The 20089-nt window shown below is 45.2% G+C and overlaps 1 protein-coding gene across 1 annotated transcript in view; it reads right to left on the bottom strand.

The window, feature by feature from the left end:
• PTPRA (protein tyrosine phosphatase receptor type A) overlaps positions 1-20089 on the bottom strand; it is a 118723-nt gene that overhangs the window by 74959 nt on the left and 23675 nt on the right. Inside the window, exon 2 of the mRNA XM_041402958.1 lies at positions 16855-16989. The gene's annotated coding sequence lies outside the window, so the exon portion shown is untranslated. The remainder of the gene's footprint in view (positions 1-16854; positions 16990-20089) is intronic.

The following is a 20089-nucleotide window of genomic DNA, read 5'->3' as shown; positions in this document are numbered from 1 at the left end:
GAAATAAAACCTGACTGTGCTTTTCTAAGCCTGCAAAGGGCAGGTCAGCACAGGGAGGGGAGATCTCCCTGCAGCAAAAGGTGTTAGAGAATCATGGAACGGTTTGGGATGGAAGGCACCTGAAAGATCATCTCATTCCAATGCCCTGCCACGGGCAGGGACTCCTTCCACCATCCCAAGGTGCTCCAAGCCTCATCCAACCTGGCCTTGGACACCCCCAGGGATGGGGCAGCCACAGCTTCTCTTGGCACCCTGTGCCAGGGCCTCACAATAGACAATTTCCATTTAAAATCTAATCTAAATCTTTCCTCTTCTATTTTAAAACCATCCTCCCCTTTGTCCTATCACTGTCTGCCTGTATAAAAAAATCACTCTCCCTCTTTAAGTCGCTTTAAGTACTAAAATGCCACATCCCCTGTGCAGAGACCATCCATGGAGCTCCCAGTGTTTCTGGAAGGGATGTCACACCACCCTGTCCCTTCTGCAGCTCAAAGCTGGCTTTATTAGACCTAGTCTAGAAAGAATGAATGGGATCCAGGATAAGAAAATTACTGAGCTCTGCTACAGATCAGAGATCCCAGATTAAAACCACAGAATGTCCTGAGCTGGAAGGGACCCAGGAGGATTATTGAGCCCAACTCCTCCAACAGGCAAAAATGACAGTGCAGAACTGACTGCACGTGGGCAGCTCTGCACACCCCCAAAGCCAGCAGAGCAGGCAGCGCTCCTGAGCTGACACAGACACTTTTTGGAGCTTTGTCCCACACACTCATTCTGAAAGCACTGCTGATTGACAGGGGCCACCTCAATGGGCTTGCAGGAAGGCCAGGGGAGAGGAAAGGGCTGAGCACAGGGCTCAGCTTCCCTTCTGACAGCAGAAAGCAGCACACATCACCCCTGCTGCACAAAAGCTTTTGTTTTACATCTCAAAACCAAGCCACTGTCGCTGCTCTGGGACTGACAACTGCCCCTGCAAGCGGCGGGGCTCAAACCCAAACCGTGCAAAAACCCAGACTTTGTGGGGTTTGAATCCTGAAAAATTACTTTCTTCTTCTTTTTTTTTTAAGAAGTGAAGGCAAGAACATTGCAGCTCAAAGCAAATCCCAGAAGGAAAAGCCTCCCCTGGATGCTGTTGGAGGTCAAAACCCAGTGAGTGACATTTAGGGATGCTGGATGGGGAACGTCCTCACACCCGGTGAGCTCCCCAACCTCGCTGCTGCTTCCACAGCATCACAGAAGGGTTTGGGTCAGAAGGGACCCCAAAGATCCTCCAATTCCAACCCCCTGCCATGGGCAGGGACTCTGTTTTGGAGAGGAACAGCCTCCCTGAGCCGGGCTGTGCAGTTTCCAGTAGCAACTGTGCCTAATCCAGCCCCGAGACAAAACTGTTGGTGCTCATTCATACCCACGGCACGTGCTGGGCAGACTCTGGGCATGGCCACAACTACTGCATGAGGGATTTTTTTTTTCCCCCAGTTTAAGCTCATTTTAAGAACATTTTCTAAAATAAGCATATTTAAGTAAGATTTTTTTTATAAATATAAAATTTTAATAGATGAGGTTGGGATCAGGTTGTGTCTAAAGGGTGCACAAAAGCTTTTCTCTCTGCATGTTCATTATAAAAAATACATTTATTCAGTGCTTTATTTTATTTTGTTTCACTTTATTTATAGTATTGGAGAAATCAACAAAAAAGAAGCTGGTTTGGTGGTGAAATTCTTGATTTTTAAAAAAAGAATTATAAGAAAGAAGATAAAAATCGTATTGAAGAGGATTAAATCAGCAGTTTCTCTGCCCTGTATTCAGGTCACAGCACCAAAAAGATGCCTAATTGACAAAATAATGCTGGGATCACGTCACCTCTTAGGTACTGACAGCGGGGAATGTAAAGACTGAAGAAAAATTAAAAAAAATAAATAGTTTTCTGGGAAAGTTTCAGAAGAGGCAAGTCACCAGATAAGTGGGCTAATGAACCAGGAAGAAATGTCACTGAATTGCTAATGAATCTTTTTGGTAACTTCTTCAAAAAATTTATTTTCCTAATTTTAATTTGAGGTATGTGGTGGGCGCACAAACACAAATATTTGTCTCTTTGGGCATATTTGGCTACCAGCAGCAGGTGAGGAAGGGGACTGAGCAGCTTTCCAGCATCTCCAAGGACAATGGGGAGAAGGGAGAGCCCGGCTCTCACAGAGAGGGGGGACAGGAGGTGATGGGCAGAAGATGAATGGAGATGTTCAAGGTGCAGGGAGAAGCTTTTCCACCATGAGGTCAGTCAAGCTGGATGCCCAGAGCTCGAGCAATTTTCATCCCTGGAGGTTTTCAAGATGGATAAAGCCCTGGGCACAATCACAGAATCAAAAAGTTGGAAAATCCCTCCAAGAGCACTGAATCCAACCATTCTCCCAGCACTGCAAGGCCACTAAATCATGTCCCTAAGTGCCACATGCACATGGCTTTTAAATCCCTCCAGGGATGGGGACTCCACCAGTACCCTGGGCAGCTGTGCCAGGGCTGGACAACCCTTTCCATGCAAAAATATCCAATTTAAGCCTCCCCTGTCCCAGCCTGAGGCCGTTCCCTCTCCTCCTGTCCCTGTTCCCTGGGAGCACAGCCCGACCCCTCCCTGGCTGTCCCCTCCTGTCAGGAGTTGTGCAGAGCCACAAGGTCCCTGCAAACACACAGAAACCTGGAATTATTTTATTCTGTATAAAAACATGTATAAAAAGGAACAGAGCTTGTTCCTTTTTACAGAGGTGTTCCAACACCTTGTTTGAGAGGTAGCCCAACGCCATGATGTTAAAAATCTTGTAGAAAACAACCTCAAGTTCCCCTTTTCCAAGTCACCCCTTCCTGAGTTTCCCCTCAACATTCCAACAGTGCCTGCCCTTTGCCTCCCCAGCCAGCCTAGAGATGTTATTCTTCTCACAATAAAAAAAAAAAAGAAACCTCCAAAAAACCCCCCCCTCGATTATTTATGCTGCTTTTTGAACAACACAAGCTATTGTCAGGGAGTGTTTTACAGCTCTGAATGTCACATTGAGAGTCTGGTCATGCCAGGAGAAAAGCCATGTCCAGGCATAAATCCCTTTATTCAAGGCACCCAGAGCCCAGAGCTGGGTAAAACCTAAAAGGAAGCTGGTGGGTGTGACAGCTGCATTTTGTACAATGACATAAAAAGGAACAGGCAAAGCTGCTTGGGTGTTTTTCCTTTGAGGTAAAAGGTAGAAAATCTGCAAGGAGCATTGTGCAGAGCCAGGTGATGCCGAGCTTGGGCTGGATGCTGCTCTGGAGGAATTGCACGGAGAAGCACGGGGCTGAGCAGAGCTGGAGAGCTTCCCAGCAGGACCCAGGCAGCTTTTGCTGTCGAGAAAACCAGGCTGGCTGGACAAGAAACCCATTTCCTGCCTGATTGTGACTGTGTGAAGGGAAACAGGGTTCTGCAGGCAAACAAAGCCCAGCCACCTTCGGCTGGGGAGCGCCCCAAAACCATCGAGCCATTACAAGCCTAAAAGACAAAAAGAGTGTTTAAAAAAACCCCAGTCAGGCCCTTTTCCACGGTGTGTTACAAGGCAAAACTGGACAGGTTGCAATCTTCCTCTGCCACACCCCAAATGCCAGGTTTCAGGTTACTTCACCTGCAGGAATTTGCTCGGAAGCGTGGCATTTCTACTGAGCTCTTAGAGCCAAACCTTTACTCTGCAGCTCTTCCCAAAGTCCTGCAAAGAAAGTATAATTTCCTTCCCCCTCCCACACCCCCGTGCACCAATGAGGAATTATAACCCGTGTGAAATAATAAATATGGCCCAGTAAAAAAGGGAATGAGGGGGGCAATAGGAAAGGCAGCATTTCCAACCTACAGGATCCATCCTTCCAGCCTCCCACTCAGGAAAAGGCTTTTCAATGCTGCCTATCAAAGCTCCTCCCAGTTTTGGCATCTCCACCTCTCCCTGAAGAATTATTCATTTTAAGCACTGAGGGTTTGGGGATTTTTTTAACCAATTTGTGGGTATTTGCACCGTACCCAGCACTGGCACTCAGGGTTTTTCTGTTGCACATCTCATGGGTATATTTACTATCAGCAAACATCCCAGCAGTAATCCTGGATTTATCTCTTTGTCTTTCTGGTAACTCCCCCATGGCTGCACCCTCAAAGCCTTACTATCAGCAAACATCCCAGCAGTAATCCTGGATTTATCTCTGTCTTTCTGGTAACTCCTCCATGGCTGCACCCTCAAAGCTCAGAAATCCAGTTTGCTACACTTCACAAGGAACCTCCAGGCATTTTGGAGAGCTCTATCATTTATCTCCTCCACAATCTCAAATCACCATGAAAATATTTGGTGAAACCCATCAGCAGCTTCCCTGATACAAGTGCTGAGACTCTACCACTACTTCTGCCCACACAATTTTCTCCAACATCCAAAATAAGAGATAAACTGTGGGGTTTTTAAAATACAACCCTATGGTGCTCATCTTTGAGGTCCCCATGAATTTTCCCAGCAATGGCACCGCGCTGCTGTAAAGATCTCTTGATTTATGCAAAAAATTTGATCCCTTTTCTGCCCTTTTTATGAGCAAAGGGTTTCTCTTTTTTTTCTTTGGATGTAGCCTGGTGATTAACTGCACACTGCCACAAGCCCTGTGCACTGCAGTTCTTTGCTGAGCCTTTAGATTTCCGAGGATGAGAAGGAGAGTACAGACACCTACAACAAAGAGAGCTACGTGCAAGCATCACCTTCAGACCTTCCTTTTTATGAGATACTGCCTTTTATCCTGGATTTTAAGCATCAGGAGCAGAGAGAGGGGCTTTGCTGAGGTCACTGGTGGGGCTGGTGGCACAGTGCCATGATCTGCTGTGCTGTATCCATCAGGAACTGCTGCCTCCTGAGCCATGGGATGGAGAGAAGCTCTCAACACCACAAGGGAGTGATTTACAGCAGGCAGGGAGTGTGGGGAGTGTGCCCAGGGAAGGACAGGGACATACAAAGGACCTGCACCCTGCAGCTCCCACTGACCACCTTCTGCACCTGCAGAACTCCTGGGATGCAGCTGGGTTATTCCTCATTTCCCAGCAGCGTGAGGAAAGGGAGCCTGGGCTGAGCTCAGTAATTCCAGCCAGATCCCAAAGCCAAGAATTGCAGGGTTGTGCCAAGGCTGATCAATGGCATTTTCTGGGCTCTCCAGCAGAAGAAAGACATAGATCTGTTAAAGCAGGTCCAGAAAAGGCCATGGAGATGCTCCAAGGGCTGGAGCTCCTCTGCTCTGGAGCCAGGCTGGGAGAGCTGGGGGTGCCCACCTGGAAAAGGCTGCAGGGAGAGCTCAGAGCCCCTTCCAGGGCTTAAAGGGGCTCCAGGAGAGCTGGAGAGGGACTGGGGACAAGGAATGGAGGGACTGGACACAGGGAATGGCTCCCATTGCCAGAGGGCAGGGACGGATGGGAGGTTGGGAAGAAATTCCTCCCTGGGAGGGTGGTGAGCCCTGGCACAGCTGTGGCTGCCCCTGGATCCCTGGAATGCCCAAGGCCAGGCTGGATGGGGTTGTAGCAACCTGGGACAGTGGAAGGTGTTCCTGACCTTGACAGGGGGTTGGAACTGGACGGTTTTGAAGGTTCTTTCCCATCCAAGGCACTCTGTGATTCTGTAACTGGAGCCACCTCATGCCCATGGCCAGGACAAATGGAAACAGGAGCAGCCCTGAGACCCCCCTGACCTCGGGGGCTGATAATCCCCTGACTCAAGGGCCTTTGATGTGCCCCTGCTCACAAGCTCTCCTCTCCTACAGGGAAGGTGTCCAGAGCAGGCAGCAACACCTCTTAGGGAAGAGCTCCAGTTTCCTTCCAGGCACTCAGGCTGGAGAAATGGAAAGGATTCAAAGCGGATGACAGAGTTGTTAAAAGATGATCCTTTGGTCTTAGTGGTTTGGTGTTTTTAAGCCATGTGGGATTCAACTCTCCTCAAACAACTCTGGTGACACAGAAATCACAAGAAGCTTGTGTCTCTTTGAGGGACAGTGCACTACTTCTTCTAATCAAAATATTATTATTGAGCTGATAAAATACTGATCAAGAGATAATCTCATTTTCTCCCACTCAATCCTTCCCCATTGCCACTGGGGTTCATGCTGGCATATGTTATTTTCATGCAGGCAGAAGGTAATGATAGCAAAGCAATTACTGGGCAACGTTTTTAAAAATATAGTAAAATATTTATGAGCAATCTCATTTTTTTCACGCCTGGTTGCTCCATGCACTGGGTCTACAACTCCACCACATTGTGGATGAGATGGCTTTTCACAACAGACTGGAATCCAGACAGCAGAGCCTCCCAAAACCAGCACAGCTGAACAGCAAGGTTGGTAACTGTGTCCTTTGGAACAGAATACTACAAGAATCCCAGAATTTTTTGCATGGGAAGAACCTTAAAATCCATCCAGTTCCACCCCTGCCATGGGCAGGGACACCTTCCACTAGCCCAGGTGGCTCCAAGCCCTGTCCAGCCTGGCCTTGGACACTTCCAGGGATCCAGGAGCAGCCACAGCTTCTCTGGGCATCTTCTTTTTCTGCTTTTTTAAGGGACTGATGGATTTGAAACCAATATGAAAGCTATTTTTTTTCCCCAAAATATTTTATCACTAATCCCTGGATCTGAACCACAAGTTTCTCCCTGCTCTAAAAATGCAAAATGTTCATATTCAGTCAAGTAAAACAGCAAAACTACTACACACATGAGAAATTTCAGCATGAACATTTTAAAGTTGTGTTAAGTGACAAGGAGGATGTTGCTGACTCAAGGTATGTGAATATGGTGACCATAAACATCAGACAATGAGGTGCCTGGCATGGGGACAATTTTTTGAAAGAGAAACTGAAGTTCAGCTCCTGTGGCTGTTTGAATTTCAGGTAGGTGAGTTTCTACAGTAAAAAATAAAAAGAATAATCCAAATAGTCCATGTGTAAAATTGACTTGGGTGAATGCTGCACTACTCTGGCCCCACAAAGGGATAAAAACTTCATTTTTATGCTTAGGACCAGAGAACCATCAAGGCTGGAAAAGCCCTCTGAGGTCATTGGGTTCACTGTTCCCCCAGCTGTGCCACATCCACAGGGCTTTAAGATCCCCTCTCCATGAAGGAATTTTCCTAATATCCAACCTGTCCCTTCCTTGAGCTGCTGTCTGTCACATTCTGCCTTTGAGAAACTATTTCAATCCAGCTCTCCCCACGAGCCTCATAAAAGGATTTCACTGCAACAAATGCCACTGCAAAGAACAAGAATGACTTAAAAACCCAAATAAAGCTCTTTTTTTCCTTTTTTTTTTTTTTTTTTTTTTTACCATGTAATTGCAAATAACAAACATATCTGTGGTTCACAGAGGAGGCAATAAATTAAAGCTACAGTCACAAATCAGACCAGAAAAAGATACTTAAGTCATTCAATCCACCACCCTGGGATGGCTGTGGCCCCGTGGGATTCTGCTCAGTTTTGTGAAAGACTTGGAGTCCTGAACAGAGGAAGTACAACACGAAGAGCTCTCTCTGAAGTGTTTTTTTTTAATATTTTTATAAAATGAAGCCATCCCTCTGGTGCTTCCTGCATGCAGTCATGTCAGTCTGGCTGGAGAAAAGCAAATGGTGTTTAGCAAATAAGCTTTTTATGTGTGAGAGGAGCACATCATAAATAAAAGGGAAGTTTGATCCCCTGGCAGAATGGTTGTGTGTGTTTCTTCTGCAACCAACCCATGATGGCTGTGAGATTTCAGCTTCTAGAAAAGAGACAGGTATTTAATATCTTTTGTGAATCACAGAGTGGTTTGGGTTGGACTGGACCTTAAAGATCATCTGGTCCCACCCCCTGCCATGGGCAGGGACACTTCCACTATCCCAGGGTGCTCCAAGCCCTGTCCAACCTGGCCTGGAACACTTGTTAACTTTAAATTCATGCAAAAAGATACATTTTGAGCCATTAGGAAGCTGAAGACTCCAAAATTTTAACTTCCTCACTGATTTTTCTGCTTTCACCAGACACAAGAATAAAAAAAATTTAAAAAGCCAATTTTTTTAAATTTTTCATTGAGCTGTAAAAAGATACATTTTGAGCCATTAGGAAGCTGAAGACTCCAAAATTTTAACTTCCCTGCTGATTCTCCTGCTTTCACCAGCAGAATAAAAAAAAAAAAAATCTTTTTTAATTTTTCATTGAGCTGTCCCCCTCAACCAATGCATTAGGTGCCTATTTCCATAGCTTTGGTGAACAGAACTATTTTAGGAATGGTCACTAAACAAAACAAGTTGAGGGTTTGGGTGTTGCAGCGGTTTGGGGTTTTAATTTCTGGGGCTTTTTTATATTTTGAGGACAAGAGGAAATGACCTCAAGTTGCACCAGGGGAGGTTTAAATTGGATATGAGGGAATATTTCCCCATGGAAAGGGTTGTCCAGCCCTGGTAGAGCTGCCCAGGGCAGTGATGGATTCACCACTCTTGGAGGGATTTAAAAGCCAAGTGGATGTGGCACTTGGGGACATGGGTTAGTGGTGGCCTTGGCAGTGCTGGGTTAAGGGCTTCAATGATCTTAGAGGCATTTTCCATCCCAAACAATTATATAATTCTGTAATTCTATGAAGGAAAAAAAAGCCCTGTAACCACAAAGCCATGAACTCTGCACTAGTTTCCACTGCATTTCCAGAACACGTCCAAAGAGACACATTTTGGGAGAATTAAAGACATTTTACCAGAGATGGGTTTGAACAAATAGTGAGTAGCTGAAGCCCACCTGGTGTTGGTCTGTCCAGACAGGTCTGGTTTCAGATCAAGTCCATCCATGAGGATTCTCAGGACTTTCCAACATGGTATCAACAGGAGAAAACCCTAAAACTTGACTGAATGAGCTTTTTCAGTCATCTGGGCTGTAACTGGAGCCATCTCCCCACACCACAGATGTGACAGCACCACAATAGAATGAATAATTCCTGTAACTCCCTCCAAACCCAAGGACAGCACCGAGAGCCTAAATTAGGAACATGAAAACCATTAACATGACCAATTAACCTCTGCCCCACCCTCTCTACGCCACATAAAAGCCGACGCAACAATCCCCAAGATAACATTGTGTGTCAGAAATATCACACACAGGAATACAGCAGTGGCTGGGCTTGTTTCCTGACCTGGGAAAGCTGCTATAATTGTAGTGCATTGTGCTCCTGGAGGATTTCAAGTTGGAAATTGGTTGCCAACAGTCCTGGTTTGCTGTTGGAATTTCCAATCAGGCTCCGAAAACTCTTTGGGTTCCTGCAGCAATGCCGTGTCAAGGTGCTGCTCTGAGTTCTGGACTGTGTGGTTCGTTTTTCTTGGTGGAATTTAATTTTTCTTTTCTTTTCATCCCAGGGATATAAAAGCTGGACGTGGAGAGGACAAGCAAACCAAGCAGGATTTGTGTGTTTGTGATTTTTGATGCACATTTCATTGCTAAGGGAACCTAAACCAAAACCATCTTGGCTTTTGGAGGCTCTCCAGCTGAGTCAAGAGGACAGATATTCAGGAGACCGTCTCATTTTAAGGAATTTCTCCATGGAAATGGTTGTTAAGCATTGTAGGTGGCTGCCCAGGGAGGTGGTGGAGATCCATCCCTGGAGGTGTTCAAGGAATGACTGGACATGGCACTTGGTGCTCAGGTCTGGGTGACAAGGTGGGAATGGGTTGGACTCAATAATCTTGGAGATCTTTTCCAACCCAAATAATTCTGTGATTTTTCATTAACTCAGCTATTACATTACACATAATTCAGAGGTTTGGGTCTCCAACCTGACCAGCCTCCAGGGAATCTCAAAAATTCCCAGAAACCACCACACCCTCATGCACAAGCCCTCAGTCCACGGCATTCCAAGCCCTCAGTCCATGGCATTCTCCCCTCCTGGGGAAGCCATCCTTGCAAGCAAAATTCTCCCAAATAATCCCCCACCCTCTTCTAGAGAATTTCAACTGCCCAGATGACAAATGTGAGCAGTGTAAAGGATTCCTCTCTCCCAGCAAAGCCCAAAGGATGTGGCACCTGAAAAACACATGGAATTTGGAAGTCCTGTCTTCACAAAGAGTTTTTATCTCAAGGAAACCTTCTCCAGTCAGTATTTCCAGGTACCACCACCACCAGCTTTTAATTCTAAGTGCTTCTCCACCAAGCCTAGACAAGGTTAAAAGCGACACTTTCACTCCTTTTGGTTCCTTTCCAATTAATATGAACAGCTATCAGTGACCCAAATAAGACAGTGCTGGAGAAGGGCTTCTCCAAAATGAAAACAACATTTTTCACGTCCCCAGCGATGCCAAAAGCTGTTGGCATCTTAATTTTATCCTTGTGGTGACCTGTGGGCTTAGGCCTCTCCTTAGTTTCACTCTCACTTTCTCTCCATGAAAAGCAACAATTTTCACTTCAATCCCTCCTCCTACCTTCCTTAAGGTCTTTTATAAATGAATAATTTTTAATAATTTCAATATTATATTTTATAATACGAATATTTAAATAAAATATTTTAATAAGAATCTGTAAGACTTTTAAATTAAAAATTAATTTAAATAATTTTATAAACTCTAATGATTTTGGAGCTATTTCCTTGAAAGTTGGGCTTTTTCCCCTGCCACTGCCATGCCAGTTGTTTGCCAAGGACTCCACGAGACCCATCCCGAGAGGAAGACCATCCTCCCAGGAATTTTTCAAGGGTGAAGCTCAGCACCAGCCAGGCCCGGAACAACAAACACCTCCCTCATTAGTATGCTGAGCCACATTAGTTCTGCTGCTCACAGAGCCAAAGCATCAAAGTGGGGCTGAATCTTCAATTTCACACTTTGCAACGTGATGCATCAGATACTCCCAGGGCTCGACGGGAATCACAAAGAGTTTGAGATGTGTGAGGTGCTGCTGGTAAATCTGCCAATGTGAAAGAGGCAGCACGTGCCTCTGAGAGAAGGGGGATGAAGTCATCCTACATAAAAGTGGGGTTAAGGCAGCGGAAGGGCGAAGTGACTGCCCAGCATCACACTCAGGGCTTTGGTAATACCATGACCTCAGTTGGCAACGTCCTAACAATCAGACATGGATTACCTAAGAGGTAAATTTAGACTGCAGAATTTGCATCAAGTCTGGGAAGTCGCAAGGTCTCTTCACTCAGCCCCCCCATTGCTACTCAGTTTTCACAGAATTTGGAAGATTTGAGGATTTTGAAGTTTCTGAAATGCTGCTGGAAATGCTGGGAGGTTCTGAAGGTTATTTGGGATGGAGGGGCCTGTGAACACAGACTGTGTCCTGTTACTGCTCTCCTGTCTATAGGAAATGAGTTTTAAGAACACAAGATGTTACTCATCACTGCAAGAAAACCCTGAATGGTGCTGTCATTGCTGCTGTTGAACCTGTACTTACCAAATGAATTTCAGCTGAATTCTGCACTGGGAACTCTTTGTCCCCATTGAAAACAGAATTCCTCCAAGAAGACTGCATCAGCCCAGATTATTAGAACAGAGAAAGACCAACCAAGGCCAGGGAATGCTTCCTTGCGTTCAAAGTTGAAGCAAAAAGGTGCCAGGGATGGCAAGAGACTCCCAAATACTCCAAGTGGCAGCAACATTCCTCAATATGTGTGCAGCATTATGGTTTTAGAGGCTTTGGAGGCATTGCACGGATTAATCACACAAAGTAATGATCTCACAGTGAAGTGCTGAGCTGGAATTAGAGAGATTAATGCTCAGGTCCCTGCTCTCAAAGTTCTCACCCTTGGGGAAGTCATATCAACTCCTGCATCTCGCCTCCCCACAAAACCTCCTTTGAATTACTGATTGCAGAACCTGAGTGAAGATGCCAGAGGGAAAGACCATTCCAAAGGCTTTTTAAAAATTATTATTTTTTTCCTTAATACCCACTGTGAGGCACTGTCTTGTTTAATTCATGATTCTTTGAAGAAAGATTTGCCATCTTAAGGGAATAAAAACAAGTCTGTGTTATTTTTTTTAAAAATATCATGTGTTTCTGCTACTGGTAAAGTCTGGGCCTGAATAAATACTCACATGGACCTCCCAAAAACTGCAAATTCAGGCAATAATGAGTTGGATGAGACGTGGTTACAATGTGTTTGGAGACTCAAAGGTTGGGTCAAGCAAAATTCTGAAGTTAGCAGAGCATTTTTTGACCCAAATTCCCTCAGGAACAGAAGGGCACAGCAGGAAATATTGTCCCATACAGCTTAACGTATTTTGTGACTCCCACCGCTGAATCCCTCAAGACTTTGGTTCTTCTGGAGTTAAAAGTTAGGCTCATCCTTTAATTTTCCAAGCTCACATCATAGAAAATAAGACATTAACTGTCTTATTTTGTGGCTTTTTCCCACTGCCCAAAACACAAAATTCAGGCCAGGTTTTGGTGAGGATGGGAAGAAATGGGAAAGCATGTAGGTGGAAAAAGGACAACAAAGTTCAGTCATGCACAAAATGCTTGTTTTCATTCTTTTTTTTTTTAATTTTTTTAAAATTGAAACTCAAAATTTCTGTGAAGAATTTGCCATGAGGCAATAGCTGTATTTTGGTGGTGATATCTGTGCCACGCAGAGCCCAACAGCCGGAGGTGACAATCACAACCGAGACATCTCCAACCACAGACACCAAACCTTCCTGCCCACACCGCACCTGAAATTGCACTGGGAGGCCTCAGAAATCCCACAGGATTCCAACCAATCTCCAGTTGCCTTGGAAGTGTAATTAACTGCAATTGCCTTTTTGATTTTATCTCCATTTTCTCAGGTTCTGGGCAATTTGGGAAAGCTCTCTGTGTACCTACAGGTGAGAATGCACACCAGTGCATGCACCTACTTGTCTGGAGCTACCAACTTCCCAGTGGATCTGCTTTTCTCAGGGCCTCCTTGGAGAATGAAACTTAGGGAAGAAGCCCATCCTTTGGGAAATTCTTCTTCTAATCCTGTAAAGTCACTGATAAAAAGATTTCTGTTCCTGCTGGTGATACCAGATCCAATCAAGGGAGTGTTCAAGCTCAGCCTGCCTCCACTAGGCTCAAGCTCTGTGCTTCCCACAAGGTTTTCTGACAAATTGCTCTCATAGGGATTTAAAAAAAAAAAGATGCTGACCTGGCCCTTGCAGTAAGGAAGAGATTTTCCTTCCTTCTCCACATAAATTTTATAGTTTCCTAAAAAAACAGAAAGAAGGGATTCAGAGAGAGCAATGGGGAGCCCATACAGAGAAAAAAAAAAAAGGGGAAAGTTTGACCTTGGTCATGAAGTAATTGATACTCCAGGCTACAGCTTCATCCATTTTCAAAGAATCACAAAATCAGGGGATGATTTCAAACCCCATCAGGCTGGATAGGGTTTGGAGCAACCTGGTCTAGTGGAGGATGTCCCTGTGTTGGAAGCAGATGGTTTCTAAGGTCCCTTCCAATCCAAGCCATTTCATGATTTTATGAAAATTCTTGCCCCTGCAGGGAAGGTTCAGCACTAGTTTCATTCAAAAATACAGACTGGGTGTGATCAATGAGTTGGAGAAATGCATCCAAAAAATCAGAGAGCTGTTTTAATCTGAAAAACTTTCTTAGTCAGTGGAAAATTCAGTTTTGCTACAAAGTCAGATGGAAGTTTCTGAGCCAGCCTGGGCAGGAGTTTGCCTGTACACCCCAAGGAGAAAGGCCAAGAATGAGGCATCTGAACACAGCCCTGCCAAAACCTCCCTGGTTTTATCATCCTGAGTTCAAACCCAGACCTCCTGTCCTGCTGTTCACACTGCACACAGAAGGGTTTCCAAGAAATGTTTCTTGGCAGCAATCCCAAAAAACCCAGCTTCCGACCCGCTGCCGGGAGCAGAGGTGGCTTCTCTGCACATTTTGAAAGCTGAATTTCCAAAGAAATCCCAGCATTTCTGAACAAAGCACTTGATTTTCCCAAATAAAACTATTTCTGTGAGCTTAATTCGGGGCTGGTGGTCTAAGGACCTGGAGAAGATGATCCTGCCCACATTCCTGTTCCAGGTTTTGCACGGCATCAGGAATGCTTCCCCCTACCCTTCCTGTAAACCTGCTGGGATCATGAAAATAATTATGATGGAAAAAAAAAATGGGTGAACCCAGATTTTAGAAGGAATTTCTTGACTATGAGAGCAGTGAGGCTCTGGCACAGGGTGCCCAGAGCAGCTGTGGCTGCCCCTGGATCCCCTGGAGGTGTTCAAGGCCAGGCTGGACAGGGCTTGGAGCAGCCTGGAATGGCGGAAGGTGTTCCTGCCCATGGCAGGGGGTGGAATGAGATGACCTTTAAAGAACCTTTCCAACCAAATATTTTACAGTTTCCACTCATACCCTCTGGGACAGATAGCACCTGTCTGGTAGTGGGTCTGTTCCTACCTCTGACCCTCCTTCCCTTCCTCCAGTAATGCATTTTAAGCCAATTTTGATTTGAGAACAAATGCTCTCTGCTCAGAGGTGCCACCAGAGCTGGGAGCACAATGATGTGCAGGAACCCAAGGTTTCCAATCGCACAAGAAGAACATTTTAGGATGTAATCAACTTTTCAGATTTAAATTCAGAAGTCTTCTCACCTGTGCTCTGCAAACACAGGCTCCCTGCTCTGCCAGAACTACTGCTACTCTGCCTGAGCTGGAATAAATGTGTGACATTGCTGAAAGAGCTGACAAAAAGAAGACAGTAACTTGTGACAAGTGAATGTGACCCGTGCAAACAAAGCCCAGAAATCTGAGTGGGCAGCTTTGTATAGGCTTCATGCATCACTTTTCCCCCACATAATCCAAATCTGAATGCTCTGACCCTGTGACACCAATCAGGAAGTGATGGATATTGAAACACAAGCAGAAATGGGTGCACAAGCCCTTCCAGCTCCCATGAGCTGCTTCACAACCCCCATTTTACACAGAGAAAAAACACTCAGCCTAAAATGTCTTTCCAGTAGCCCACAGGAGTCAAGAGGCTCTGGGTATGATGGATTCCATGTGTGAATCCCACTGAGAATCCCACACTACTTGAGGCAGCTGAACAAGTCCCAGGACCTCAGGGTGGACTTTGCTGTCTTATTGCAAAAGGACTCTGTTGAAGAAGCTGCTGTTTTAATCCAAATTTTAAAAGGAAGGTGCTGAGGACTATTTCATTTCAGCCAACAGAGTCACATCCACATCCACTTCATCATGCAAGAGAAACCACTCGCACACAAACAATTTTTTTGGGACCATTTCACCTGGCCACTCACAGCAGTGGCCACAATGATCAGGCTCCAGGCACATCCTGCCAATCCCAGCAGCTTCAGGATTCCAGCTGGCCACTGAATTCCAACCCCAAACACCTGACAGGTACGTCCAAGCTCTTGCTTCTCTAAAAAATCCTTTTCTTATACTAGCAAAAAATTAAAAGTAAATGGAGTTTAGTCTATTAATGTTCATGCTGAGCATCATAAATTAATTACTTCTGAGACTTTAGTCTCATTGAATTTAATCCTTTTCTGGGATCAGCTATGGAGAAAGCAGGCACCAAAGACAAAGTCTTTCTCCTAGGACAGTTGGCCACTTCTCAGTAAATTATAATCACAGAATACCATGAGTTGGAAGGGACACACAAGGATAATCCAAGTCCAGCTCCTGGCCCTGCACAGGACAACCCTAATTACTGGGATTCATTCAGCTGTTGACCACAAGAGGAGTTTTCCCCAATTCAAAAAGTGAGCAAGAAAAAAAATTTTAAAAACCAATTTAAAAATACAGGTGGCAAAACACAACATGAAATTCAGTGAAGTACAGAGAGGAACACACACAAACAGATCTGAAACTCACTGCTAAATATCACACAGATTCCAAGGGAAGGATTTAGCCAACCCTTAAAGTTAGGATTGGCTTCAGTTTGGCACTGTGGTATCAAGTCAGATTTCCAATGAGTTCAAAGAATTTTTATAGGAAACCATAAATTGGTTATGTTTGTGAAGCAGGCAGTGTCAGCTGGACCTTGTGTGGAGGCTTTAAGGAAATATCAAACCACAAATACAAACTACTTCTCCAGACAGGGTGAACCTGTGAAAGCCACAGCAACAAGAGATGCTTTAGGAAAAGATCTTGTTGATACAAATCCCCAGGTTTCACTGGCACATCTCCCTTTGCTACTCCAGCAGCACCATCCCAGCACTGAATCCACTTCGGTTGGAACGAGTCCTTCGAAACACCCAACAAGAAATCTTACAGTAGGGTTTTTATTTTTAATTTTTAAAAGCATTCTTCAATCTTTTCCACAGGTCAGACCACGGGAAGGACTTTGACCAGAAAAACTTCCCACAAACTCCCTGATGGATGTTGGGTTTTAATTCACCAATGTCCTGAGTAACGCTTCTTACTCTGGAACCTTCCTTCTTACTCCATGGCCTTCCTTTCCTCCAAAAGACTCTGGGCTTTTTCTTTCCCGCTCCTTTATAAATCATTCATGCAAGAATTTGTGCCCATCTGCACCAAGGTAAGAATATATTTCGGTCTAATACTGGTTTGTATAGACAACAAAAAGAAATTTATTAAAAATTCTCTTCAAAATAGTGCAAATATTGATGCCCAAGCTCTGCTCATGACACAACCCAGAAGTTTCAAAAATGAAAGATTCTTAAAGGCAAATGAAGACAAAACACTGGTTTTATCCAAGTTTGCACCAAAACAAAGCCTACACTAAGAAGACTGCACACATTAGGATTGAACGAGGGAACGATGGAGTGCAGATTTCTCCATGTAGGATTGAGGGATGTGAATCCATGAGGAACCTGTACACCCTGGAACCTCCAAAAGCTACACCAGCACCAGCCCCAAGCTCCAAATATCTCATCCATGCCTCTACTGTACCTTGAAAGGGACGTTCATTCACCTCTTCGCCTCCCCGACGCGACAGCCAAAGCTTTTTCCGATTAAAACCAAACCAGGAGGATGAGGAGCACACAATCAATCCTTGTTAAGGCTGATGATTATCCTCAAAGCGCCCTGGAAGAGAGGAACACCCAGTGAGTGCCTTGTGCCAAGATCAAACAGCCTTTTTCTGCCCCAAATGCTTGGGTTCTGTTGTTTATGACTGGGACTGTCCCATTAAACTGAGACTGTCCCAGACATTAATGTAGTCCTCATATAAAATAAGTTTATCCAAGTATTCCAAGCTCAGGTGGAGGAAAACCAGCTTGCAGAAGATAGGGAGATGGTCAAGGAGAAGACTGAAGACCACAGCTGGTATTTCAGGGAATAACCCAAGTTTACACAGCCTGTTAATACAGGAGCAGTTATTTAACAACAACAAAAAAAAGAGTCTTAAATTGTTCTGTTTTGCAGAGAGGACACCAAAGAACACACACCACTTGGCCTGAAGCTGGAATGATCTCATTTTCTGCAAGATTTTACATCCAAATCTGGACTGCAAGACTTAAAAATGCCCTTATTTTTGGAGAGAAAAGTGAAAGTTTGTGGGCAGGAGCCAGGTACTCATCAGGCCAGACAGCACCAGTGGGAAGAGAGGACAAACCTCTGGACAGCACAAACCCTTCTGGAGGCCTGGAACAGGGAAAGGTGCCTTCAAAGGCTCCTCTGCTCATGAAAACAGCCCCAGGATGGAATTAGGAATGTATCAGTTAAAGGATCTACAGGAGTGAGAGTGGCTCCTCTGGAGCTGTGGGCATGTTGGCAAGACAGGAAAACAGTATTTCACCAGGCTGGGGGAGAGACAAGTGAATTATTCCCTTGGCAACCAGCTTTATGGGACTTGGTTCTCTCCTCAGTTATTTGTATTTGGCTCCTCAGTTACTTTCTGTAGGACTCCTCCAGTTTTAGATCTCATTTTCAAGTTGGTTACATCTTCCACGTGCTGTGCAAAGCACAGACAGGCAAGGTGCATTTTTTAAGGTGAGTCTAAAACAGCTGAAACCACCTGTACTGTGGGAATATCTGGCAAAATTCAATGGCCTCCTCAACAGAGCAAGAGAAATCCTCTTTGTTCTAATGTTTTATTAGGGTATTAAAGCCTCACACAGAATGAGCACCCAAACCACCCAGGCACAGCAAAGGCAGCAGCAGAACCGATGCCTGAGAGCTCCAACAGCAGCTTCCAGGTATCCCTTAAACATTTTGGTGAAGCTGATGGAGACTGCCAGGCTAGAGAGCACCACTGAAAAAACCAATATCCTCACATCCAACATCCCTGGAAGTGCCCAAGGCCAGGCTGGATGGGGAGTGGAGCAAGCTGGTTTAGTTGAAGGTGTCCCTGCAACTCATCTTGGAACTAAACCGTCTCAAAGATCCCTTCCAACCCAAACCATTCTGTGTGTCTATGGATTTAAGTTGGAGAAAGGAGATACTTTCTGCAGGCACAGGGAAGGAGCAGCAGAGCATCTTCTCCTGGTGGTGCAGCAGTGCTCCCTGGACACCCACTCCACCACTCTGCATTCCCCAAGAAATAACCCAGCCTGCTCGCGGCCATGCGGATTCCCAATCCGGCTCTGCAGCAAAACAGGCTCCCTCTAATTATCCCTCAGCCTGATGGCATCTGAATGGTGGAACAGAAGCATGTCAGAGAGACAAAATGAGAGAGTGTGAAAACAAGCCTGTCTCCTTTCTCTGCTCACACCGCAGGTCCCAAGCGCACAAGGACTCGCTCCCGCCTGAGTCATTCCCAGCAACGCTTCCCAACCACACAGAATTCCCACGCAGGAGGCTTTTTTGGCAAAATTATTTAAAAATGAGAGGGCAGCAAGAGTGACTCTGGGACTGGAAGGAGCAACAGAGTGATGAGAAGGATCGTCGTGTCTGTGGAGCCTTATTAGAAGTAATTTATATGCAAGTAAAACAAATATCCCCCCCCACTTTTCCAGGAAAACACTAAATTCCATACTGATTTACACGCTTTCCAATCTCATTGACTTCAGAAGGATTGCCTGTGGTAGGAATCACCAGGCTGTGGCCTCCCAGCAATAGAGTAATCCCTTCATATTCCCCCTTTCAAAAGCCTCACCATCCAACCAGGTGCTGCAGCTCAGGCCCCGTGAGCCGAGTTCCAGCCCTGCGGCGACGCTTCTCCTCTCCCTGCAAAATCCTGGCAAGGAGGGGGAAAGGGAAATAAAAGTCTGATGATGGAAATGCCTCGTGGATCATGGCTGAGCTGGGGAGAGAGAGGCCCGAACTCTCCTTCCACCTAATTAAATCCAGATCCAAAAGCTGTTCTGATCCGAGTGCATTAAGTATTTTTGTTAGGAAGGGCAGGGATAAATTAACTCCTAACTCTGGCCCTAATCTTTTTTTTTCATTGTTGTTTTAATTCTCCCACTTCCTACGATTTCAGCGTTTCCTTGTGATAAGGAGGAGCTCTGGCTTGCTGGCTCATCTGCCCCTTTTCTCCATGGCATCAGGGCAGATGCTCCCCCCAGCCAAGCTCTTCAAAATCCCAGGACCTGCTTCTGCATTTACGAACATCGGTGCAAAAGGCAACTGCTGACCCCACTCTTTTGTCACAGCTGTTATTTACAGCACCACCAGCACGCTGGAGAGATGATAATAAATGTTTAATGGTCCAGTAAACACCAAGGGCTTTATCTCCAGCCCATTTCCAAGCCTGATCAAATATAATAATCCTTTGTATGTCTGTCTGCCACTTCCCTGGCTTCCTATGGGATGGGAAAAGATGGACAGGGCTGCTCTATATTCAGACATGATAAATATAGAGAAAAAGGGGTTAGTTATAGGGACATAAATGTTTTCCCTGCTTCCATATAAATTCTTTGCTCCCAGAAGGTCAGGATTATCCACCAACCTGTTGGACCTCAACTTCTATATAATACAGAAATGCAGGCAGCATCTGCCTCTAGGATTCAATGCAGCAGTTATAAATAACAGGAATATTACACAGAGGAAGTGGGGAATATGTGGAGGAAGCTGAGAGAAGAATCATCCACTTACAGACTGGGCAGATAAACCACTTCCTCAGATCTGAAATGGAAGATCTATTCCTCCTCCAATTATAGCTGTGGGTCCATTACTCAATATTCCCTCTCCATGCAAGTCTTACTTATCTCATAGAGCCTCATCTCTCCCAGATGACACTGTA

The sequence above is a fragment of the Onychostruthus taczanowskii genome, unplaced genomic scaffold (assembly GCF_017590055.1).
Source record: "Onychostruthus taczanowskii isolate IOZ18803 unplaced genomic scaffold, ASM1759005v1 scaffold2, whole genome shotgun sequence".
NCBI lineage: Eukaryota > Metazoa > Chordata > Aves > Passeriformes > Passeridae > Onychostruthus > Onychostruthus taczanowskii.
This window is presented reverse-complemented; position numbering and strand designations above follow the sequence as displayed.